Source organism: Oncorhynchus gorbuscha, linkage group LG07 (genome assembly GCF_021184085.1).
Source record: "Oncorhynchus gorbuscha isolate QuinsamMale2020 ecotype Even-year linkage group LG07, OgorEven_v1.0, whole genome shotgun sequence".
Taxonomy (NCBI): domain Eukaryota; kingdom Metazoa; phylum Chordata; class Actinopteri; order Salmoniformes; family Salmonidae; genus Oncorhynchus; species Oncorhynchus gorbuscha.
In genome coordinates this window covers 74,686,368-74,712,449 of record NC_060179.1, presented here as the reverse complement: position 1 = coordinate 74,712,449, position 26,082 = coordinate 74,686,368, and the positions used below count along the sequence as shown (strand labels likewise).

The window sequence follows — 26,082 nt, the reverse complement described above, 5'->3', positions numbered from 1 at the left end:
TTCCGCCCGCTAGGGACGTTTTCCTTTATGACGTAATTTGTAATCAAGTTATGATTAATTATGTGTTTGTGTAATTCTGTGATTAATTAGGTATTTAGTAAATTAATAATTAAACCCAATTTTGTATTGCTGATTCAACATGTTAGCCAGGTTTCGTGAAGATATCCAACAATTTACAACTTTCAGATGAGACTGAATTAAGGTGACGATTAATATTGACTGTTATTGATGTCAAATATTTCTAGGTCCTTAAGAGTTTATTCGGAAGATAACAGCTCTATAAATATTATTTTGTGGTGCCCCGACTCTCTAGTTAATTACATTTACATGAGTAGCTCTATCAGGTAATATTAATTATGGAGAAATTATTGTATAGAATAGCATGTCATATCACTTAATCCGGCATAGCCAAAGACACAACAGTATATACTGTACTCTATACCATCTACTGCATCTTGCCATCTTTATGTAATACATGTATCACTAGCCACTTTAAACAATGCCACTTTTATGTTTACATACCCTACATTACTCATCTCATATGTACAGTGCCTTGCGAAAGTATTCGGCCCCCTTGAACTTTGCGACCTTTTGCCATATTTCAGGCTTCAAACATAAAGATATAAAACTGTATTTTTTTGTGAAGAATCAACAACAAGTGGGACATAATCATGAAGTGGAACGACATTTATTGGATATTTCAAACTTTTTTAACAAATCAAAAACCAAAAAATTGGGCGTGCAAAATTATTCAGCCCCCTTAAGTTAATACTTTGTAGCGCCACCTTTTGCTGCGATTACAGCTGTAAGTCGCTTGGGGTATGTCTCTATCAGTTTTGCACATCGAGAGACTGACATTTTTTCCCATTCCTCTTTACAAGACAGCTTGAGTTCAGTGAGGTTGGATGGAGAGCATTTGTGAACAGCAGTTTTCAGTTCTTTCCACAGATTCTCGATTGGATTCAGGTCTGGACTTTGACTTGGCCATTCTAACACCTGGATATGTTTATTTTTGAACCATTGCATTGTAGATTTTGCTTTATGTTTTGGATCATTGTCTTGTTGGAAGACAAATCTCCGTCCCAGTCTCAGGTCTTTTGCAGACTCCATCAGGTTTTCTTCCAGAATGGTCCTGTATTTGGCTCCATCCATCTTCCCATCAATTTTAACCATCTTCCCTGTCCCTGCTGAAGAAAAGCAGGCCCAAACCATGATGCTGCCACCACCATGTTTGACAGTGGGGATGTTGTGTTCAGGGTGATGAGCTGTGTTGCTTTTACGCCAAACATAACGTTTTGCATTGTTGCCAAAAAGTTCAATTTTGGTTTCATCTGACCAGAGCACCTTCTTCCACATGTTTGGTGTGTCTCCCAGGTGGCTTGTGGCAAACTTTAAACGACACTTTTTATGGATATCTTTAAGAAATGGCTTTCTTCTTGCCACTCTTCCATAAAGGCCAGATTTGTGCAATATACGACTGATTGTTGTCCGATGGACAGAGTCTCCCACCTCAGCTGTAGATCTCTGCAGTTCATCCAGAGTGATCATGGGCCTCTTGGCTGCATCTCTGATCAGTCTTCTCCTTGTATGAGCTGAAAGTGTAGAGGGATGGCCAGGTCTTGGTAGAGTTGCAGTGGTCTGATACTCCTTCCATTTCAATATTATCGCTTGCACAGTGCTCCTTGGGATGTTTAAAGCTTGGGAAATCTTTTTGCATCCAAATCCGGCTTTAAACTTCTTCACAACAGTATCTCAGACCTGCCTGGTGTGTTCCTTGTTCTTCATGATGCTCTCTGCGTTTTTAACGGACCTCTGAGACTATCACAGTGCAGGTGCATTTATACGGAAACTTGATTACACACAGGTGGATTGTATTTATCATCATTAGTCATTTAGGTCAACATTGGATCATTCAGAGATCCTCACTGAACTTCTGGAGAGAGTTTGCAGCACTGAAAGTAATGGGGCTGAATAATTTTGCACGCCCAATTTTTCAGTTTTTCATTTGTTAAAAAAGTTTGAAATATCCAATAAATGTCGTTCCACTTCATGATTGTGCCCCACTTGTTGTTGATTCTTCACAAAATAATACAGTTTTATATCTTTATGTTTGAAGCCTAAAATGTGGCAAAAGGTCGAAAAGTTCAAGGGGGCCGAATACTTTCGCAAGGCACTGTATATACTGCACTCAGTACCATCTACTGTATCTTGCCTATGCCGTTCTGTACCATCACTCATTCATATATCTTTATGTACATATTATTTATCCCTTTACACTTGTGTGTATAAGGTAGTTGTTGTGGAATTGTTAGGATAGATTACTCGTTGGTTATTACTGCATTGTCGGAACTAGAAGCACAAGCATTTCGCTACACTAGCATTAACAGCTACTCACCATGTGTATGTGACAAATTAAATTTGATTTGATTTAGACATGTCTTTAGTGCAAGTCTTTTTTAGACTGTTGGAGGTCAATTCTCCATGTTTTGAGTACTCTACTTTTAAGCATTCAACACAGTCCATTCTTAGCACTGTTAAAAGTAGCCTTTTCATACCCAGATATTTCTGTCTACAAATTCATAGAAAAAAATATATATTTCTATGTACAAATAATAATTTGCGTACCAAGCAATCTGTTGAGGACTAGGGAAGGACTAGAGGACAGCGTGTTAGTTTAGGTGAACAGCCAACCCAAATGAAATGAATCATTTCTCCCATGTCCCCCCCTCAGCAACCCCCTATAGAATCTCCCTCCCTGGTACGAGTAAGTACTCTACGTTGAGCAGAGGACTCACTGACACTGTTTGTGGTTCGGCCCAGGAGGCCAATGCATGCACCGTAGAGGCCCCTGAGCAGAGAGACGGGCTATATAGGCAGCATTATTAAATGTGAGCGACTGAATCCAATGTGAGAGAAATCATTGGGAAGTAATTAATATGCATAACATCGGCCCTCAGTCAACCGGTCTTCCTGGCGCTGCCCAAACAGACACTACAGACCTCAGAGGCCAGACTCGCCAGACACCGACGTGACATTGCCCGCAATAAGAAGGTACGCTAACCGGTTTGTCCTTCAGAATGGCAGTCATTGGTAAAGTGGAACATTGGAGTTTTAATCTCTCCTTAACCTCTTAAAGTCTAAGGAGTGGGGAGGTTCTAAGCTGACATATGGTATTGTTTTAAGATGGTCATACCATAGATAATTTACTATAAAACAAATATTCAATCAAATATTGAATTTGGCCTTTACTAATTATGCCCATGGAAACGCATTGAATAACACATTCATAAATGGCAAAAAATACGGTCCAAAAATAAAGTGAACTGTCTGTCCTGTATATATAGATGACAAAGCAAAATGACAAAGCAAAAACCGTGCCTTCGGAAAGTATTCAGACCCCTTCACTTTTTCCAATTTTATTTAGGTTACAGCCTTATTCTAAAATGTATTAACTCGTTTTTTCCCTCATCAATCTACACACAATACCCCATAATGACAAAGTCTTCTTGGGAATGATGCTACAAGCTTGGCACACCTGTATTTGGGGAGTTTCCCCCATTCTTCTCTGCAGAACCTCTCAAGCTCTGTCAGGTTGGATGGGTATCGATGCTGCACGGCTATTTTCAGGTCTCTCCAGAGATGTTCGATCGGGTTCAAGTCCGGGCTCTTGCTGGGCCACTCAAGGACATTCGAGACTGTCCTTGACTCCTGTGTTGTCTTTGCTGTATGCTTAGGCCCATTGTCCTGTTGGAAGGTGAATATTCGCTTGAGTCTGAGGTCTGAAGCTAGTTTTCATCAAGGATCTCTCTGTACTTTGCTTCGTTCATCTTTGACTCGATCCCGACTAGTCTCCCAGTCCCTGCTGTTGAAAAACATCCCCACATCATGATGCTGCCACCACCATGCTTCCCCATAGGGATGGTGCCAGGTTTCCTCCAGACGTGACGCTTGGCGTTCAGGCCCAAGAGTTCAATCTTGGTTTCATCAGACTAGAGAATCTGGTTTCTCATGGACTAAGAATCTTTAGGTGCCTTTTGGCAAACTCCAAGCGGACTGTCATTCACTTTTTACTGAGGAGTGGCTTTGGTCTGGTCACTCTGTCATAAAGGCCTGATTGGTGGAGTGCTGCAGAGATGCTTGTCCTTCTGGAAGGTTCTTCCATCTTCACAAAGGAACTCTAGAGCTCTGTCAGTGACCATAGGGTTCTTGGTCACCTCCCTGACCAAGACCCTTCTCCCCTGATTGCTCAGTTTGCCAGCTTTAGGAAGATTCTTGCCATATTATGGACTTGGTCATTGGCTCAAATGCATTAAGGAAAGAAATTCCACAAATGAACTTTTAACAAAGTACACCTGTTAATCGAAATGCATTCCAGGTGACTACCTCATGAAGCTGGTTGAGAGAATGCCAAGTGTGTGCAAAGCTGTCATCAAGGCAAAGGGTGACTATTTGAAGAGTCTGTTGAACACTTTTTTGGTTACTACTTGATTCCATATGTGTTACTTCATAGTTTTGATGTCTTCACTGTTATTCTACATGTAGAAAATAGTAGAAATAAAGAAAAACCCTGGTTATGAGCAGGTGTGTCCAGACTTTTGACTGGTACTGTATGTGTGTATATATTATTATTTTTTACATATATTTAACCCCTTTGTTTAGATAGGCACAAAACTACCTCCATAATTCCATTCATTAAGACAACAACAAAAAATATCTCTCCAGCTAACCTGATGGATTTTGATGGCAATTTGTTTTATGTTACTTAGATTGATGCGCCAGTACGTCCATAGAATAGGGGATTTTACGATGCTTTTGAGAAACCAGGCCCTGGTCGATAACTTAAGGAAGAAAATAAAAAAAGTTAGTTGGGATTTTGTGCTTCACATTATTGCAACACAAACCCTGTAAATCACTTATTTTTGTTTGATAACTTCAAGTTATCGCCCTCTTTTTATCTGTGCTGTATTTAAGTGTCATGGAAAGTATCATTTACAGTAATACTTTGAGCCTCACATTAGTGCCATGTTGTGACATTTCTCCATAATTAGCAACTGCAAAAAAACAAGGGCGATTGATTTTGATTAGAATTATTCCTGCAACTGCTTATAGCGTCTAGCCAATGCTATTGGATAACGTCAAATCGTCTCTTACGCAACATTCCTGTTCTATACAATTGAAGATCTCTTTATAACTCTCAACTCTTTATAACTCTTTATAACCTCTCATCTCTGTTTTCGCTCTACTTTCCTTTCTTGTTTTCAGATCCTGGAGTTTCGAGGGAATTTACTGACCTGCCAGAAGTACTCTGAGCTGTCACACAGTGTAAGGACGCCTTTCATTCGGGGCCGGATGTAATTGGGGCGGCCTGCCCACCTTTGTGAGGGCCTTGGGGAGTACCCTGCAGCTCATGCATGAAGTCTCTGGAGGAGCACCAAACTCACATCCATCATTAGTCGTCATAGCCGTTTAAATTGTATGGGTTTATTATGAGATTTTTAGATTAATTTAGCCCTTAATGAGTTTTTATTTGATCTGATGTATTTTAGTGGTGGACCTTTGGATAAGCAGTTTCAGTCATGTTCAAGGTTATTAATATCCCTATTTAAGACGGAGAATGTAAAAAAATGTGGGGCAACTTGTTTTCATTGTTCTTTATGTCTGTGCTGTTATGTACGTTGATCATAGCGATTTCTCTGACATACCGCGGGGTTTGGTAATGTGTTATTTTCGGGAAGCCATTAAAGCGGCAGTTTGGGAAGTTGGTCTCTCCAATGCATGTTGACAATATCCGTCAGATGTTCCGTGCTGCACTGTTAATTCTATTCAAATTGGACGCTCTGCAAACTGACAGGTGGTGTTTTAAACGTTTCGGTGAGAAGGCAATAATCTAGAGATGTCAGTCAGGATTATTTCTTTATCACGTGCCCCTGTCCCTCAGCATTCAACGCAGTTGAAGTGCCAGAATCCCGGTGAGAATGTGGGAATGTAGCACCAAGATATAAATGTTGACTATCTGCTATGTGACAGGTTCATTTGAGTCTGAGAAGGAGAGAAGGGTGTTGGATGTGATGTATTTGCCATCGCTCCGGTGCAAAGTTTATTCAGATGCTGCTAATATCCTCAATCACATTTCAATCTGATAACCCAGTGAGAGTACATGTTTAAGACTGTATGCCTTACTCCCCAATATGTTTTAATGGGACAGATTTCTGATCAATCTTATTCAATAAGGTTTTAGACTACCTAGCCTTTTTTGGTTACTTGAGAGTAAGTCACGATGAAAGTCGGTCCCGATGAAAGCCACTTTGCTCCTTGAAGAGAGGTCAGGCAAAGGACACTGTCTGTTGTGACCTAGCGACACCCTTGGGGGGGGGTCACATTGTTCCTGGTTACCAGCCTAAATTATTGTTATTGGATTCCTACTGGCTTCAGCTATATGTAACTTCTTTACAACAAAAGTTGCCTTACTTACATTACCAATACATCTAGACTAGATAGTATCATAAATGTCCCTAAACTAGTCCACCATTGCAATTCATCACTTTGCTACTAAGCTTAAGGTTATGATTCATATTTGTGGTGATTGTTTCTACTCTCATTTAGTGTTCTAATTTACTCACATTGTCACGGAGAATGATTTCAATGCCTCTAAAGTGTTTTTCAGTGAATTCTGACTGACTCGTGAATTTATTAAATGTATGACTCATTTTTGGGTGCTGTCATCTGAACTGCACGTTTGTGACATTAATACGCAAAGCATAGCTGTTTTGTGAGGTGGGTCTGGGCCATCCCCCAAATCTACAGCCACTCATCTCTACGTCATCATGGGACACAAAGACGACCAACTAATTTATCCTTTACCTGCGACTGGGAGAATTCAAATTGCCACATGTCCTACCTGGTTCCAGATCTGTGGGTTTGTACAGATAGATCGCAGTCGTTTCTCCGTCCTTGGCAGTGTTTATTAAAGGTCAAAATATAATACTTAAATGATTAAATATTTACACTGATGATAAATCAAACAATGGAAAGAGTAATGATAGTGTCCAGTGGAGCGCTCTGACATGCTTCACCTCGGATTAGGGGAGGGGGCAGAAGGGGCGGGGGCTGCAGCAAAATCATTCAAAGATTGATTTGTTTCTGATGTCTGTTTCGGATTGTTTCATGTTTATGCATTTTGTCATTTTTCACAGCCAGAAGGCCAAGTGCCATTTGCTGTAATGTGGTGAAACTGAGACCGATCAGGGTGTAATGGAAAGCTCTCTACTCAGCAACCTGTGGCTCTGAGATTTTTCCCCCATTCCTAAAAAAAAACGTTAAAAAAAAGTTTGCTGGACAGACCGTGAACAGAGACAGTATAGTAACAGGAGAGATAATGTTTTTTTCTTAGATCAGTACTCAACTTATTTCTTTGATTCTTGTTTTTGTAAGAAGTCTATTCCTATTGAAGTGCTGCTGAGATATGTAGGTGTACCTACCCCCCCATGCTTGTTCCAATACAGTCTAGTAGTTAGCTAGCATTTTCCTAGCTAGACAAAGGAATTGGACAATGATCAAGATGATGGCAGGAGAGAGACTAATCAGGTAGACTTCAAAGCTGGTTTGTTCTATCCCAATCACACAGCCAGGCTTGAAGATGAGGGAGGAATTGCAGCAGTTCATTACACCAGTACAATGAAAATGGTCAAATAACTGAAGCAGAGTTTTTTTCTTTCTAACATGTCTGTCAAATCTGACCATCGCTACTCTTTCTAGCTCATTAACATTTGAACCGGTATTCTTTTTACTGTCTGACACCGTACACAACTTTTTTCTGTTTTGTGTTGTCAGATTGAGGACTCTGGGCTACCGCTCAATCACCCCAACCAGTACTGCATGGAGAGCCAGAAGCTGTAGGTCCTGTAGCTGGGGTGAAGGTGGAGGTGAAGCGGCAGGACAACACGCCCCCTCACCAGACACCAGGACCAGGGAAACTGTCTCGGGTGGTGGCAGCAGAAATGACAAAGGACCTGGATTCTTTCTTTCTTCCAAGATGCCTGATATTGTCTCACTTATCCCTGATCACATTTCCCCACTGTCATTTTAAATAAAGCTCCCATCCAATAGAACTTTAGCATAGAAAAGAGTAATACTTTTCTATACTTCTCTAAAACGTTTTGTTTAGCTTCTGTTTTACCTCCACATGTACGTACAGTGGGCTCCAAAATGACTGGCACCCTGACTGGCAATGAACAAACAATACTTAAAAAAAAAATTAACAATATAATTATAGAGATATACTCAAAATATCAACATGTAAGAAATACTGTACTTTTAAATTTTTTCAATGGAACCCGACGACAACATACAATTATTTAATACAAAATCAAGTTTTCATAATTATTGGCACTCCTCATTTATCCTCTGGCAAGGATAACAGCATGGTCTTTTCTTATAATTTTTGAAAACACCAATGTGTTGGAAGAAACACTGTACACTGTGGCGACTGCTTCTTGACACAATGCACATCCAACCCAGAAGTCACCAATCTGGTCAGTGTGCACTGTGCCTGGCCCACCACAGGAGTCGCTGGTGCGCAATGAAACAAGGATATCCCTGGCGGGGAAACCCTCCCTAACCTGGATGAACTACAATCCTGAAACCTAAAACACATTAGAGCGGTTGGATTTACCGACAGTAGAACTACAATCCTCAAACCTAAAACACATTAGAGCGGTTGGATTTACCGACAGTAGAACGACAATCCTCAAACCTAAAACACATTAGAGCGGTTGGATTTACCGACAGTAGAAATCCTCAAACCTAAAACACATTAGAGCGGTTGCGACAGTAGGACAATTTAAAACACATTAGAGCGGTTGGATTTACCAACAGTAGAATGACAATCCTCAAACCTAAAACACATTAGAGCGGTTGGATTTACCAAGAGTAGAACTACAATCCTCAAACCTAAAACACATTAGAGCGGTTGGATTTACCAACAGTAGAATGACAATCCTCAAACCTAAAACACATTAGAGCGGTTGGATTTACCAACAGTAGAACTACAATCCTCAAACCTAAAACACATTAGAGCGGTTGGATTTACCAACAGTAGAATGACAATCCTCAAACCTAAAACACATTAGAGCGGTTGGATTTACCAACAGTAGAATGACAATCCTCAAACCTAAAACACATTGGAGCGGTTGGATTGCTGTGATGGATCTTCATTTTCTCTCCTTGTTAAAACTTGACTTTGGTACAATTCATTTTTTAAATATAATCTGTTTGGGAATGGTATTGCCTCAGTTTCTCTTCTTCGTGGCCTCGCCAGTTTAAAAAAAACGATGGCTTATCTGGTGAGGATTTGCCTGCTCATTGGGCTATAACCAGAAAATATCCCAGCTGCCCCAGAAGCATAATCATTGTTTTTGTTCACAAGGGATGGATAAAAGTAAATACATTTCCCACTGTTGTATTGCAATAGCTTGGAATACTCTTGTTGGTGCAATTTAACCAAAACCCACCCTGTCAGGAAATATTAGCATTCTTGTAAGGTCTCTTGGCCGAATTACATATTGGGTGCCAATAACTCAAGTGGTGTTGTGAACTTGTAATATTTTTAAATGTTTCTCACAAACTTACTCCACTGGTTATTCAATTCACATCAGCCCCCAGAAAATCATTCAATATGAATGAATTCTGCAAAGTGTAACTAGTAAAACTTGATCAATTAAGTTACAGTATCGGGTATAGGGAATAAAATGTGCTCATTGTTGAGAGATTTAAATACATTTGAGTTAATGTTGAGTTGACACGCTATGGCTATTCCTTGTAGCAGTCAAGACAAACCTGGTGTGACTATCTACTCAAAATAGCCCAGAGATCTCTACCAGTTATGGGTTGCACTGTTAGGCAAACCCCTTTATGACATGCTTTCCATGGTGGAGTCATTTCTTTAAACCCGTGTGTGAAGAAGGCTTGGGTAAGCAAGGTCGACGTGTTCAAGGTCAGTGTCCATGCAGTTTATTTTGGTCTGTCCTGGAAGTTTTCCACAGCCCACACTGCCAGCTATACAATGTCAAGCTTGTTTCACCTCTTACCGTGTCAGACGTTTTCTTGCTGACATCTACTTGATATCTACTTGACAATCTATGATTGTGATATGTGGTTGTCTCACCTATTTATCTTAAGATGAATGCCTAAACTATTTTTCTCTCAGTAAGATGGTTTAATTTGAAAAAGATAAAGTATTTATGGATAGATTGGTCAGTAATTAATGTACAAACTAGTCAAGATGGCCTGTATTTAAAGCTGCAATCTAACTTTTTGGGTGATCTGGCCAAATTCCTATAGAAATGTCATCTATTTTTGATTATGGAATATATATTTCACAGCAGTTTAGATGGTACAATGAATTTTAGCAGCCGGAGCAATTTCTACATAGTGCATCTTTAATGCTTGATCAAATTGGATAATAGCTTATGGTAATGCATTAAAATATAAATGCAGCACAATATTAATTATAATTACAGTAGGTGCCTTGCGATTCCTTCCTTTTAGGATTGACTTCTACCCACGCCATGTCCACACTAACTAGGTGCTTCAGTAATAGCATTGTGCTCTCCTTCATCCTTCTCACTGTGCCCTATACAAGCTCTCCACTCTCTCACTCATTCACTCTGCCCTGGCCTGTACAAGCCCCTCACCCCTCCCTCTGTGCTCTGTAACAAGCTCTGCTGGCTAAATTTAGAGACCCAGACGAGAGGGACCTGCATTGTGAATGTAAATGGTTCCCCTGGTAGGCCAGGAAAGTAATGGGGCCATTAAGGGACAAATTGAGCTAGTAAATGCTTACACCTTTGTGTAAATGTATACTTCTCAGAACATTTTTTGCAGCAGTATGCTGTGTCTAAAGAACTCATGCAATTCAGTTGAAGTCATGGAACGTTCAAGGACTAATGGTAAATAGTACAATGAGATCATACTTACTTGACTTTTATTTTTGATAGCAGATGCTGTGCCTGTGGGTATTTAATTTTTATTTATTTATTTATTTAACCAGGTAGGCTAGTTGAGAACAAGTTCTCATTTATAACTGCGACCTGGCCAAGATAAAGCATAGCAGTGTGAACAGACAACAACACAGAGTTACACATGGAGTAAACAATAAACAAGTCAACAATACAGTAGAAAAAAAGAAAAAGATTCTATATACATTGTGTGCAAAAGGCATGATTAACTGGATTAATTTATCACTCCAGATTAACTGCTAAATCCATCATTAGAACCTTCGTAGGAGCATCGTTAAATCTCAGAGCTGTTTCCCATCGATATTAGCGTTGCAATTGAAATGCTCGTAATCTAACACCTGCCACGTAGAAGTGCATCGTTAGACACTTTTACATCCTCCCACGTCACTTTATAGACTATCTCCGCTAAACATAGAATCATATGGTTTATCCGTCTCTCTGTCACGTACGATAAGTTGACTATAAAGTTGCCAATGTCTTTGCAATTGATACAAACAACCGATGTATAAAAAAATGGTTAAAATGAAAAACCAGGAAGACTGCATTAATATGGAGATACAGTAGGCTATAGGCCTATTTCAATCATATTGAAATACATTTCATGTTCAATAAATGTAGTCTTATTTTGCTACTAGTATTGTTAATTAGCTAAATTCTAAAGCTGTCCGGGATGAGATTCAAACTCGCAAACCTTTGGGTTGCTAGACGTTGACATTAAATGCACATCCATCCATCCTGACCAACCACCTTACTTTTGTTTTTTCCCTTAATTAACCATCTGTCATATGGAACCATACCAAACGTAACATATTATACTAATTTGAGTGTCCCAGATTTGAGTTTACTTTGTTACGTCTAGTCTGAGACCAGGCTGCTCTGTGTGGTGTTTTGGAAAATGCATTATACATCTTGGGCCGTTGTGGGAAAGATGCATCGTTAAAACACTCATAAGCCTAAGTTCCATTGCTGTCGGGAAACCAGGCCCTGGTTGTTTTATGAACACATAGTTGAAGGGAGCTGTGTCTCATCAGGCTACTGTGCATCGCTGTCTCACGTTTAATGCTGGAGCATTAACGTTTGGCTTGCTAGGAGCCTGCCTGCACCCTGCCACATAGCTGGAATTAAATTAGTTTTTGGAACCGAACATGGCGCTTGACAGAGAGGATTTAAGCACAAATAATAAGGCGAGCAGATATGAACAGTGCACAGCCAGACTACTGTCAGCAAAAGACCTTGATGTTTCATATTTGGTGGAGCTTGACTGCTGCTTTTGACAAAGCTGTCCCCTTCTCTACCGGCTTGGATCAGTTCACCAGGGCAGCGTTCCCCTCGACAAATGGATTTACAATCATTAGCCATATTATAAACTTCACTGGTTCACAGAGTGATTAGTTCACTTCCATTAGTCAATACATGAACTAGAAGCATAGTGGGGATGGTTGAATGGGTGCATTCACTACAAAAAGCTGATGGGTCTTGGTGTACAAAATTACATTTTCCAAAATGGGTTTCATTTGAGGCTTTAATATTGTCTGGTTCCCCAGCAAATCCCAGTGCTGACGTTGTACACCATTCAAAACCCATTTGCAATGTACAGTATATGCCGATACACACATTCCCTTGTATAAGGGTGCACTTCTAACAGGATAGAGCTGCTGAACGTACCCTTGGACCTCACTTCATGATCCAAAAAGTTGGCGTAGTATGGCTACAGCACATGAAATATCCTGATTCATCAGTAAAGGCCCACACTATCGATTTACTATAAGTTTACCTCGATTTATTACAAGCCTATTTGTAAAACATGGCTTCTTAGTTTGCTTCAAAGGACGGATATTTGTGGGAGGAAATTAAGTAGGCTATATGGAACGATGTCCTGTGAAAGCAGGTCCTGTTTCTGTGTCCGCTGTGAAGTCTCAAGCTTATGGTTGGTAATGAGTTCCATTTGTCAGTCTTTCATGAGGTTAATACTGTATGGAGTTGGACGAGTTTGGAAGATTAATTGGTATGCGTTTGGTTCTATTATTCTTTATGCTTATGGGATTTTAGGTAATGTTATAGGTAATGTTAATGCTTGCCATGTTCAGTGGTAGAGAAAGTACCCAATTGTCAAAGTATAGATACCGTAATAGAAAATGACTCAATGACAAAAAGTGTAAAAGTATTTGGTTTTAAATATACTTAAGTATCTTAAGTCAATGTAATTGCTAAAATATACTTCAGTATCAAACATATGAATTATTTCTAATTACTTATATTAAGCAAACCAGACGTCACAATTTTCTTGTTTTCATTTATTTATCGATAGCCAGGCGGACACTCCAACACTGACATAATTTACAAACTAAGCATTTGTGTTTAGTGAGTCTGCCAGATCATTTACATTTACATTTAAGTCATTTAGCAGACGCTCTTATCCAGAGCGACTTACAAATTGGTGCATTCACCTTATGACATCCAGTGGGACAGTCACTTAACAATAGTGCATCTAAAACTTAGGGGGGGTGGGGTGAGAGGGATTACTTAACCTATCCTAGGTATTCCTTAAAGAGGTGGGGTTTCAGGTGTCTCCGGAAGGTGGTGATTGACTCCGCTGTCCTGGCGTCGTGAGGGAGTTTGTTCCACCATTGGGGGGCCAGGGCAGCGAACAGTTTTGACTGGGCTGAGCGGGAGCTGTACTTCCTCAGTGGTAGGGAGGCGAGCAGGCCAGAGGTGGATGAACGCAGTGCCCTTGTTTGGGTGTAGGGCCTGATCAGAGCCTGGAGGTACTGAGGTGCCGTTCCCCTCACAGCTCCGTAGGCAAGCACCATGGTCTTGTAGCGGATGCGAGCTTCAACTGGAAGCCAGTGGAGAGAACGGAGGAGCGGGGTGACGTGAGAGAACTTGGGAAGGTTGAACACCAGACGGGCTGCGGCGTTCTGGATGAGTTGAAGGGGTTTAATGGCACAGGCAGGGAGCCCAGCCAGCAGCGAGTTGCAGTAATCCAGACGGGAGATGACAAGTGCCTGGATTAGGACCTGCGCCGCTTCCTGTTGAGGCAGGGTCGTATGCCGGATGTTGTAGAGCATGTACAGGAACGGGCCACCGCCTTGATGTTAGTTGAGAACGACAGGGTGTTGTCCAGGATCACGCCAAGGTTCTTGGCGCTCTGGGAGGAGGACACAATGGAGTTGTCAACCGTGATGGCGAGATCATGGAACGGGCAGTCCTTCCCCGGGAGGAAGAGCAGCTCCGTCTTGCCGAGGTTCAGCTTGAGGTGGTGATCCGTCATCCACACTGATATGTCTGCCAGACATGCAGAGATGCGATTCGCCACCTGGTCATTGTCGTCTGCATAGCAATGATAAGAGAGACCATGTGAGGTTATGACAGAGCCAAGTGACTTGGTGTATAGCGAGAATAGGAGAGGGCCAAGAACAGAGCCCTGGGGGACACCAGTGGTGAGAGCGCGTGGTGAGGAGACAGATTCTCGCCACGCCACCTGGTAGGAGCGACCTGTCAGGTAGGGACGCAATCCAAGCGTGGGCCGCGCCGGAGATGCCCAACTCGGAGAGGGTGGAGAGGAGGCTCTGATGGTTCACAGTATCGAAGGCAGCCGATAGATCTAGAAGGATGAGAGCAGAGGAGAGAGAGTTAGCTTTAGCAGTTGGTGATTCTCAGTTGAATGATAGTCTTGAAACCTGACTGATTTGGATCAAGAAGGTCATTCAGAGAGAGATAGCGGGAGAGCTGTCAAGAGTTTTGGAGAGAAAAGAAAGAAGGGATACTGGTCTGTAATTGTTGACATCGGAGGGATCGAGTGTAGGTTTTTTCAGAAGGGGTGCAACTCTCGCTCTCTTGAAGTTAGCCAACGGTCAGGGATGAGTTGATGAGCGAGGTGAGGTAAGGGAGAAGGTCTCCGGAAATGGTCTGGAGAAGAGAGGAGGGGATAGGGTCAACGGGCAGGTTGAGGCCGGCCGTCACAAGACGCGAGATTTCATCTGGAGAGAGATGGGAGAAAGAGGTCAGAGCACAGGGTGTCGTTTGACTTAGCAAACGAGGATCGGATGTCGTCGACCTTCTTTTCAAAATGTCATCTGCAGAGAGGGAGGAGGGGGGGAGGGGGCGGAGGATTCAGGAGGGAGGAGAAGGTGGCAAAGAGCTTCCTAGGGTTAGAGGCAGATGCTTGGAATTTAGCGTGGTAGAAAGTGGCTTTAGCAGCAGAGACAGAGGAGGAAAATGTAGAGAGGAGGGAGTGAAAGGATGCCAGGTCCGCAGGGAGGCGAGTTTTCCTCCATTTCCGCTCAGCTGCCCGGAGCCCTGTTCTGTGAGCTCGCAATGAGTCGTTCGAGCCACGGACGGGAGGGGAGGACCGAGCCGGCCTGGAGGATAGGGGACATAGAGAGTCAAGGGATGCAGAGAGGGAGGAGAGGAGGGTTGAGGAGGCAGAATCAGGAGATAGGTAGGTTTGAGCGGAGGGAAGAGATGATAGGATTAGCGGGGGAGAGAGAGCGAAGGTTGGGACGGCGCGATACCATCCGAGTAGGGGCAGTGTGGGAGGTGTTGGATGAGAGCGAGAGGGAAAAGGATACAAGGCGGTGGTCGGAGACTTGGAGGGGAGTTGCAATGAGGTTAGTGGAAGAACAGCATCTAGTAAAGATGAGGTAATTGCCTTAGGGGGGAAGGTGAGAGGGTGAGGTCAAAAGAGGAGAGGAGTGGAAAGAAGGAGGCAGAGAGGAAAGAGTCAAAGGTAGACGAGGGGAGGTTAAAGTCGCCCAGAACTGTGAGAGGTTCCTCAGGAAAGGAGCTTATCAAGGCATCAAGCTCATTGATGAACTCTCCGAGGGAACCTGGAGGGCGATAAATGATAAGGATGTTAAGCTTGAAAGGGCTAGTAACTGTGACAGCATGGAATTCAATAGACAGATGGGTAAGGGAGAAAGAGAGAATGAAATCCCGGTGCCACCACCCCGCTAGACGCTCTTGGGGTGTGCGAGAACACGTGGGAGGACGAAGAGAGAGCAGTAGGAGTAGCAGTGTTGTCTGTGGTGATCCATGTTTCCGTCAGTGCCAAGAAGTCGAGGGACTGGAGGGAGGCATAGGCTGAGATGAACTCTGCCTTGTTGACCGCAGATTGGCAGTTCCAGAGGCTACCGGAGACCTGGAACTCCACGTGGGTCGTGCGCGCTGGGACCACCAGAGTAGGGTGGCCGCGGCCACGCGGTGAGGAGCGTTTGTATGGTCTGTGCAGAGAGGAGAGAACAGGGATAAACAGACACATAGTTGACAGGCTACAGAAGAGGCTACGCTAATGCAAAGGAGATTGGAATGACAAGTGGACTACACGTCTCGAATGTTCAGAAAGTTAAGCTTAGCAAGAATCTTATTGACTAAAAATGATTAAAATGATACAGTACTGCTGAAGTAGGCCACTTGTTGACACTACACTAATCAAGTCGTTCCGTTGAGTGTAATAGTTTCTGCAGTGTTGCTATTTTAGCTAGCAGTGTTGTTTTATTTATTCAAAGAACGACAATAGATGGCTAGCGAACCTAGAAAATCGCTCTAGCGGCTATGTAGCTAGCTAAAGCTAGCTGATCAAACAAATCAAACCGTTGTACTGTAATGAAATGAAGTGAAAATGTGATACTACCTGTGAGTGCGACCGGGTAGTTGAGTTCTATACAGAAGACGTTGGCTAGCGTTGGCTAGCTGTTGGCTAAGCAGAGTCACCTACGTTAAGGACGACAAATAGCTGGCTAGCTAACCTCGGTAAATTAAGATAATCACTCTAAGACTACACACTCTAAACCTAAACAACACAATTATCTTGGATACGATGATACGAAGACAGCAAAGACAGCTATGTAGCTAGCTAACACTAAACTAATCAAGTCGTTCAGTTGAGTGTGATAGTTTCTCCAGTGCAGCTAATCAGTGGACGTTAGCTAGCTGGCTAGTGAAGACTATTACGAAATTACGCAATTATCTTTGATACAAAGACGGCTATGTAGCTAGCTGAGAAGAATTTGCTAAGATAAGACAAATCAAACCGTTGTGATATAATGAAATATAATGAAAAAGTTATACTACCCGTTGGAGCGTCGTGCAGATGCGACCACTCGCTCCAACCGGAACCGGAAGATCAGAGGCCGTAGAGATGACCACGGTTGTTCTCTTGATAAGTGTGTGAATTAGACCATTTTCCTGTTCTGCTAAGCATTCAAAATGTAATGAGTACTTGTGGGTGTCAAGGAAAATGTATGGAGTAAAAAGTACATTCTTGTTTTTAGGAATGTAGTCAAGTAAAAGTTGTCAAAAAATATAAATAGTGGAGTACAGATACCACAAAAAAACGACTTAAGAATGTTTACTTTACACCGCTGGACTTGTTACTCTATCTTCTATGCAATGGGGGCCTCTGTTTTTAGAGTTACACACTGTGGTTTGGCTTTTAAAGCATGAACATAAGGGTGATGTTGAATCTGTTTTTCTATACTATTCCAGTCCTCAAAGATCCTGGGGGGTCGGAGGGCTTTCTGCTCTTTAGCCATGTCAGTACCAGACTCCGTTATCTTGATTAAAATATTATCTTGTGGATGCTTTTATCGACTCTTGGCATAATTCCTCCTCTAATCGTGCAGAGAGTACACTGGAAGTGTCAGTTGTTTTGGTTCCACAGGGAATCATTTTGCACTTTGAAACACTTTAGTGTTGAACAGAGGGCTGTATTCCTCACTGAAACAAGTGTTGTGTCCATTTTAGGACGTATTCCCTTCCTGTGCATCAAATGTGTGTATCTGCAAAGTACAAAGAGTATCGTGATGTTTACATTGCTGTGAAATTGCTCCTTTTACCTGACACTGAAAGTCATAGTGATTGAACCCCATCCAGCCAGAGCCCAACACCCGCTCCCTCTCTTAATGTGTCCTGACGTTGACTAATTAACAGGGGCTACCAGTGCACACGCTGGCCTGCTGAGGATTCAATTCATCTCCTGCTGCCAGGCCGCTTCCTCCTCCTTTTTCTGTTCCCACTCTCATTTTCTTCTTCTCATCGCCTTCCCACCTAACCTCGGATTTCCTGCAGAGGAATGAGGGGAGAAGTAATGAATGCATCAATGTGGTTGTTAACTAATGTGTGGGTCTCTGTTAGTGAGTTTTGTTTGTTGTGTGTTGACGTGAGGAGGGATAGTTAGAGGTTGGTGAGGAGGATGTCGGAATAGATTAGACTGTGCAGCACAGAACTGGTGAAAGTGAAAGATGCACTTGCAGGGTGCTCATAGCTGATGGGGAGAGGAAATGGAGAGACTGACAGACACACACACACACACAGACAGACAGAATATGTGCCAGGGGACTTGCTAATTTCAACATGACGGTGTTCCATTATCATACGATCGACGTAGTCCTAAGAGGCCTGCTGATGCTTGGAAGTAGAACCATACATATTTTTTGTCTCCCTATAAGAACCTGTGGTTTCAGAGTAATCAAACATGCTGCTAGAAAGTTTTGCGATTGGGAGAATAGGATGATTCAGAATGGTTTCTTCTTGTGCCTGGAGAAAAGATGTCAGTTCAGTATCCGAGTGTAAACAGTGACCCCTGATATATCAAGCAAATAAACAACTTACCCATGGAAAGTCATTTGTTCCTTGAAGCCCAGAATGTCTGATCTCCTCGCCCTCGAACCAAGGGAGAATAGCAAAGGACTTGTAATGTTTACAGGCATAGAAAGATCACAGAGGTCTAATCTCACCGCTGAACAAAAGGAGAGGAGATTTGAGGGATGCTACTGTATTGCTACTCACCCAACATTATTCATCAAAGAGCCTCTACCCACCAGTGATTCAAGGTCGGGGATATGACAAGAGATATGTTCCCAAAACACTAAAACTGTCCAGTTGTGCTGACATTGTATTGGGTTGCACAACACATTCCTTTGATGACACAAGAATGTTGACAGGACAGCCTTTCTGAGTTCTTTAATGGTTCCCAGAACATTTCATTTGGTTGTTGGAACAGTGTGGCTTGTCCCATGTGCCTTACATGGTAGAGCATGGCAATTTCAACACCAGGGTTGTGGGTTCAATTCCCATGGGGGGACCAGTATGAAAATGTATGCACTCAGTACTGTAAGTCGCTCTGGATAAGAGCGTCTGCTAAATGACTCAAATGTAAGATTACAGGAGATGGGTTCACAAAACACAAAATATGCTCAGTTGTGATGACATTTATACACTGTATAAGTTAGGTTGCACATTACATTCCCTTAATGTTGTAAGAATTAAATGTCAGTTTTTATGATGACCATATCGTATTTGTTTTAGGCTAAACATAATATTCCATTGTTCATACTATACATTTGACCTCTTCTTTGAATTCCTTAGAACATTTCGAAAATGTTATATTTAAGTTTTACCGAATAACATTTTCGAAATGTTCTAAAGCTTCTAAAGTGACTCAGGCTTTACTAATTCCTGTGAAGTATCAGTGAACTGTATTCTGTAATTAGTTACAAAACAATAGAAATGTGTGTTGCTGCTGTTTGTCTGATATCCAACAGTCCATGATCAGCTCTGTTGACCATGAGAGCATTTTGCAGAGAAAATGGGTTGAGGTATACTACAGTATTTAGGCTCGGAATGACACGTGGCTCATTGTTTACCTGGTCATCAATGACGTGGTCAATTGTTTACCTTGTTACCTGGCAAGCTCATGAATGATATAAGCTCCCAGTCTACTGAGCCCGTTCTTTCAGGCTTGTAATAGTCAATACTATAGTGGACAACATTGCTTTGTGTCAGCTGTGTGCTGGCAATTCTCAGACTCAATGTTAGGGAACTTAGGATGGAAGAACAACAACAGCCACCATGTCAGACTCACCAAACTCTGATATTTACATTTCTTTATGGTCAGCGCTGATCCACTGTTGATGACGGTACAGCAGTCCGCATTACGCGGAAGACAGCAATCTGTAGGAGGAAAAACTGTTCAACTGACGACGCGACCAACCTGTCGGCGCTCAGCCCCCCAGAAGGAGTCGCTAGAGCGTGATGAGCCAAGTAAAGTCCCCCCCCAGCCAAACCCTCCCCTTAAACCGGACGACACTGGGCAAATTGTGCGGGGCCCTATGGGACTCCCGGTCACTGTCAGTTGTAACAGCCTGGGATCGAACATGGGTCTGTACTGTCTTAGGGCCTCCTGAGTGGTGCAGTGGTCTATCTTCATTTTTTTTTAAACAAAGCCATTTGATGCACACGCCATGACAGTTTTAAGCAGCACCAGCAGTTTAAATGAGTTAAAATTTTAAGATGCAACCATTGGCATTATGTACAGTTGAAGTCCGAAGTTTACATACACCTTAGCCAAATACATTTAAACTAAGTTTTTCACAATTGTGTCTTAGGTCAGTTAGGATCACCACTTTATTTTAAGAATGTGTAATGTCAGAATAATAATAGAGAGAATTAATTATTTCAGCGTTTATTTCTTTCATCACATTCCCAGTGAATCAGAAGTTTACATACACTCAATTAGTATTTGGTAGCATTGCCTTTAAATTGTTTAACTTGGGTCAAACGCTTTGGGTAGCCTTCCATAAGCTTCCCACAATAGGTTGGGTGAATTTTGTCCCATTCCTCCTGACAGAGCTGGTGTAACTGAGTCAGGTTTGTAGGCCTCCTTGCTCGCACATGCTTTTTCAGTTCTGCCCACAAATTTTCTATAGGATTGAGGTCAGGGCTTTGTGATGGCCACTCCAATACCTTGACTTTGTTGTCCTTAAGACATTTTGCCACAACTTTGGAAGTATGCTTGGGGTCATTGTCCATTTGGAAGACACATTTGCAACCAAGCTTTAACTTCCTGACTGATGTCTTGAGATGTTGCTTCAATATATCCACATCATTTACCTACCTCATGATGCCATCTATTTTGTGAGTGCACCAGTTCCTCCTGCAACAAAACACCCCCACAACATGATGCTGCCACCCCCGTGCCACACGGTTGGGATGGTGTTCTTCGGCTTGCAAGCCTCCCCCTTTTTCCTCCAAACATAACGATGATCATTATGGCCAAACAGTTCTATTTTTCATCAGACCAGAGGACATTACTTAAAGTTCGATCTTTGTCCCCATGTGCAGTTGCAAACTGTAGTCTGGCTTTTTTATGGTGGTTTTGGAGCAGTTGATTCTTCTTTGCTGAGCGGCCTTTCAGGTTATGTCAATATACAACTCGTTTTACTGTGGATATAGATACTTTTGCACCTGTTTCCTCCAGCATCTTCACAAGGTCCTTTGCTCTTGTTCTGGGATTGTTTCGCACTTTTCGCACTAAAGTGCGTTCTGTCTCCAAGACATGAACGTGTCTCTTTCCTGAACGGTATGATGGCTATGTGGTCACATGGTGTTTATACTTGTATACTATTGTTTGCATAGATGAACGTGGTACCTTCAGGCACTTGGAAATTGCTCCCAAGGATGAACCAGACTTGTGGAGGTCTACAATTTTGATTCTAGGCCTTGAAATACATCCACAGATACACCTCCAATTGACTCAAATTATGTCAATTAGCCTATTAAAAGCTTCTAAAGCCATGATATCATTTTCTGGAATTTTCCAAGCTTTTAAAGGCACAGTTAACTTAGTGTATGTAACCTTCTGACCAAATGGAATTGTGGTACAGTGAGTTATAAGCAGTAACCTTATGTTCAACTTTGTCAATGTACCAGCTAAAATAATTGTTCATACTTGGGTCAAACTACTATGAATTGATTTCATCCAAATATCATACAATTTGATGAAAAACATCAATCAATCAATCAAATGTATTTATAAAGCCCTTTTTTACATCAGCTAGTGTCACAAAGTGCTGTACAGAAACCCAGCCTAAAACCCCAAACTGCAAGTGACCTAATGAAACGTTCTGGGAACCTTTAAAGGACAGATGTGTTATAGGAATGTTCTTGCAACATCAGGCAAATATTTTATGCAAACATACAACCTTTTGGGGAATGTTCTGAGGTGGTTGTTGCAGATGTTGTGTACAACATTTGAGTGAATGTTAGAACATTTCAATTATATTTCATCTAAAACATTTTTTGATAAATATATGGATTTTATCAAAAATATTCTCTGAATGTTTTTTGGATGTTATCATCCTAATGTTACATTAAAGCCTAAATAGAATGTAATGGGAATCTTAGGATGTTCCCGGTTTGCTGGGCTCTGTGTTTTGAAGGAAAGCCACACATTAACCAAGTGGCTATCGAAGGCAAGGGGCCTGCTGTCATTTCACATGACTCTTAATGACCCTTAAAAGGTCTCAGACTGACTCTGTGAAGTGTATGGAGGAAAAGATGCCAAAAAGATGAATAGCGGTGCTAGCAATAAGGCGACCAATAAGATCCCTTTTAATGTTTCACATAGGCCTAAGTAGAACAACATGTTAGAGCATTGTGTTTCATGTGCTTTTTATTTTTCTCAAAAAGTAGCTTTGTCTGAAACATAAGCCAGTAATAAATCATGAGGCTCATACCTTTAGTAGCTTATTCCCTCGTGATCAGCTGGTAAAACTCCATGGAGGATAAACAGTCCAAATACTCAACTGCCCCAATTTATTCATTGCACAAATGTTTGGACTATTCCAACTGCCAAAGTGCTCACTACAAACACACAGTCTAAGATAATACAAATTTGGTTATGACTTTTTCATACAGTCACACTGGAGAGACTGAGAAACTCCTGAAGCTTGTTTGGAAAGACAATGAGTAGCCTCCTTAAAACAATTGTAGAACAATTTACGCATATCGCAATAATTATGGGTCAAAAAAGAGAGTAAAGAAGCAGTTATTACGTTGAGTTGATTCATGCATAATAAAACCATGTTATCTTTGTCAGACCCTTTGTGTTAAACCTTTTCTGTGCCCAGTGCAGCAGAATGGGAGGAATCACAGTATGTCTGTTTCTCTGCAAATCAGCCATTTCCCTAAGTGTCGGAGAAAAAACAAGTGAATTCTTCAGCCCTTGACCCCACACCTGTTCAAATCAGTAGACTTCATGGCAGGCTCAGAGCACAGGAAGTGGGCCATCAGGGCAGTTAGCATATTTTTGTGACAAAAGGAGGCCAGAGGGAGTTGAGAGCCTTAATAATACTTTGGATCGCTGGCATCTCTTGAAGTTTATAACCTGGCCCAGAAATGCAAATTAGCCTACTCTCTGAGGTTGAAAGGAATTGATTAACGGGCTGATCTTTCCCTCTGCCACCCAACTGTGAGAGGACCTTTTTCCCCTATAACCAACTTTGAGAGTTTTTTTTACCATATACCCTACTGTTTTCCACTCCCTTCAACAAGAGTGAGTGCAAAACTGTTGTTACTTTTTGTCTGTTTTTATCATCAAAACAACATGTACTAAATTACACAATACCCAGATGGCAAAATGCCATTAAGTTATCTTGTGCTAAATCTTCTGATGAAGTAAATGGCAAGTTTGTTGCAAGGCTCTGTTAACAACACCATAAGAGTACAGTTTGAAAGCAGAGTAATTATCAAATGCCTCCTTACAATGGTTAATAGGGAAATGAGTTGACCCTTGAATGTCTCTCAAGAAAGCATTATTACATTTTTATCCTCTGGGTCTAGTTAAAAATGTTCACTGATTGTTCAACATTCTAGTACTCTGTCCCCACTTGCTATTTCTCCTGCTCTACTTCCTTAGCAAGCAATATTATACAAGTGCTGCATATAAACAATTGACAGTTTAATTGCATTTGCTATAAATAAATAGATTGATCAAATCACTGTCTTAGCTTGCCTCAGGGACAGATGACAAGTGCTATTTTAATGTTGAATGTGAGTGAGCCTATTGAAGCTGGTTAAATTACAAATACTAATTTGTTCCCTAGTGTACAAGTCCTCAACATTGACAGAAGCATCTCTAGCTACTTGATACCAAATTTCATCTCAAGCTTCTTGATACCAAATTTAATCTCAAGCTACTTGAAACCACATCTTCTTTCCATTAACTTTCAACACTTAAAATGAAGGGACCAAGACAACATAACGCCAAGACAACATAACGATTTTAAGTCCTTGTTACACTGTTCTTTTAAACCTACAGTGTGTTTGCATAGACCCAGGAAGTTTAGTCCCATTGGACCAATATGTATTTTAATAAACAACATTCCTCTTAATAGTTTTACATTTGAAACAAATCCAGCAACCTAGTGACACACGAAGAGAAGATTTTAAAAGGTGTTGGAAAGAACATGTATAGCTGGTGTTTTAGGAAATGTGACGATGAGTGAAGGGCAAGCATGGAGCAGAGCTGTGTCCTACCCTGAACAACATTCACACATTCTAAAGATGCTTCCTTTCTTTCCTACTTTTCCATTTCCAGTATGAATCACCCAGTCCACCCATCCACATGTTCAATATTTGTAACAGTCAATCCAGAAACACATGTTGTGCTGAGGAGCATCTTCTATGTTCTTCTACTAATGTGAAATAGTCGCTGGGTCATGTTCTGAATTTGAGAAAAACGACCTCCCCATTAATGACAAGGAATTTGTGAATTATGGAAATGTTCCATCGCAATCACTGCAGTTGGTTAGCCCATAAATCTGTATACAATTGCTCTGTGTAAAGATCACATAGTATCCCACAGGACATGTCATCACTCTCTTTTGTGTAATAAAATGGCCTCAGTTTACCAGATAATAGTCTCCTTCCTCATTTCAGATCCGATTTATGAAAGTCATTGTCTGGCAGAGATGAAACATTTCTGTTTTTTTTTGTTTGAATGCTGCTTATGAAAAGTGAGAGACATAAATCCTGTGGTTATTTTTCACCATGGAATAACTGATTGTGAGCATGCAGGAAGCTTAATGAGCAATTGAAATTCAATTAAAATTCCAAGCTACAGTAATGACAGAGTAATGTGTCTTACAATGGGAGGAAAGAAGAGATTATTCTGGTCTTCAGGGATTCCAATCAAATCTACCTTGTGACCCCACCACTCCTGCCCCCATTTAGATGACCTCTCATCTGAAAGAGAACAATTCAGGAACCAAAAGTTATTGATGTGATCTGACACAAAATGTTTGTGGCACAGAAAGTGTAGGCCTGTCTCCCACATGGATCTCCTATTTGTGCCAGACTGGGTTCAAATGCCTTCTGTTTTATTTTTCTGTATTGTTATTATAATGATTATTTACTATTTATTTTGTATTGATTTTTATTTGAGTTTTTACTCTTCATGCGATGCACACTGCTGAGAACACTGGAGGAAGAGTTACCACTGAATTACACAGTGAATTATTATGTTTGTTTGTGTCAATAAATCACATAAGGGATGGGTTGCCAATTGACAATTTGACCAGATGTTTTTTTTCATTCATTCATACAATAAAAAAAAAAAACACATTAATTTGAAAGACTTTCCAGTAAACAGAGTATAAATATTGAATATTTGACTTTCTCCGAAGTTTGACACACTCTTCTTTTCATGTTAGGATTTGGCCCGTAGTGCAGAGAAGATACCTTCAGTATATCAGGTGCTGACCACCTACAGTATCCTATGATATTTCAATAGACCACTTCTTCACTGTCTTGCATACCCTCAGCAGACCCACCTTTACTCTGTGACTCAGAATAAACTACTCTAAGGCTGCATTTACACAGGAAGCCCATTTCTGACCTTTTGCCTCTAATTGTTCTTTTGGCCAATTAGATCAGATAATTTGCAAAAGATCAGAATTGGGATGCCTGTGTGAACACAGCCTAATTGTTTAAACTGGGACTATATTATTTGGAACAAATAAGCCATGATAAGTTAGTGTAGTTGTGTGTTGGAGGTGTCAGTGGGTAAAGCGATAGCAGGATAACAGGATTGACTGGGAGGGAGGTGGTTGCAGCCTGCAGTCGGTCTCCAGTGGTTCCCTTCTGTGGCAACACAGCAGGAAAACAAATGAGCTGCTCCCTTTCTGCTCATTCATCAGCGGGGAAGCTAGCGTTCCTCTCTCCCACGAGGCCTGCCACCCCCCCCCTCCTGTCTGACAAACCCCATCCTGGTTGGCTCTCCTCTTGT

At 41.5% G+C, this 26,082-nt stretch overlaps 1 pseudogene; it reads left to right on the top strand.

Moving 5' to 3' along the window:
• LOC124039047 overlaps positions 1 to 8,090 on the top strand; it is a 127,124-nt pseudogene extending 119,034 nt beyond the window's left edge.
• Positions 8,091 to 26,082: the final 17,992 nt, after the last annotated feature.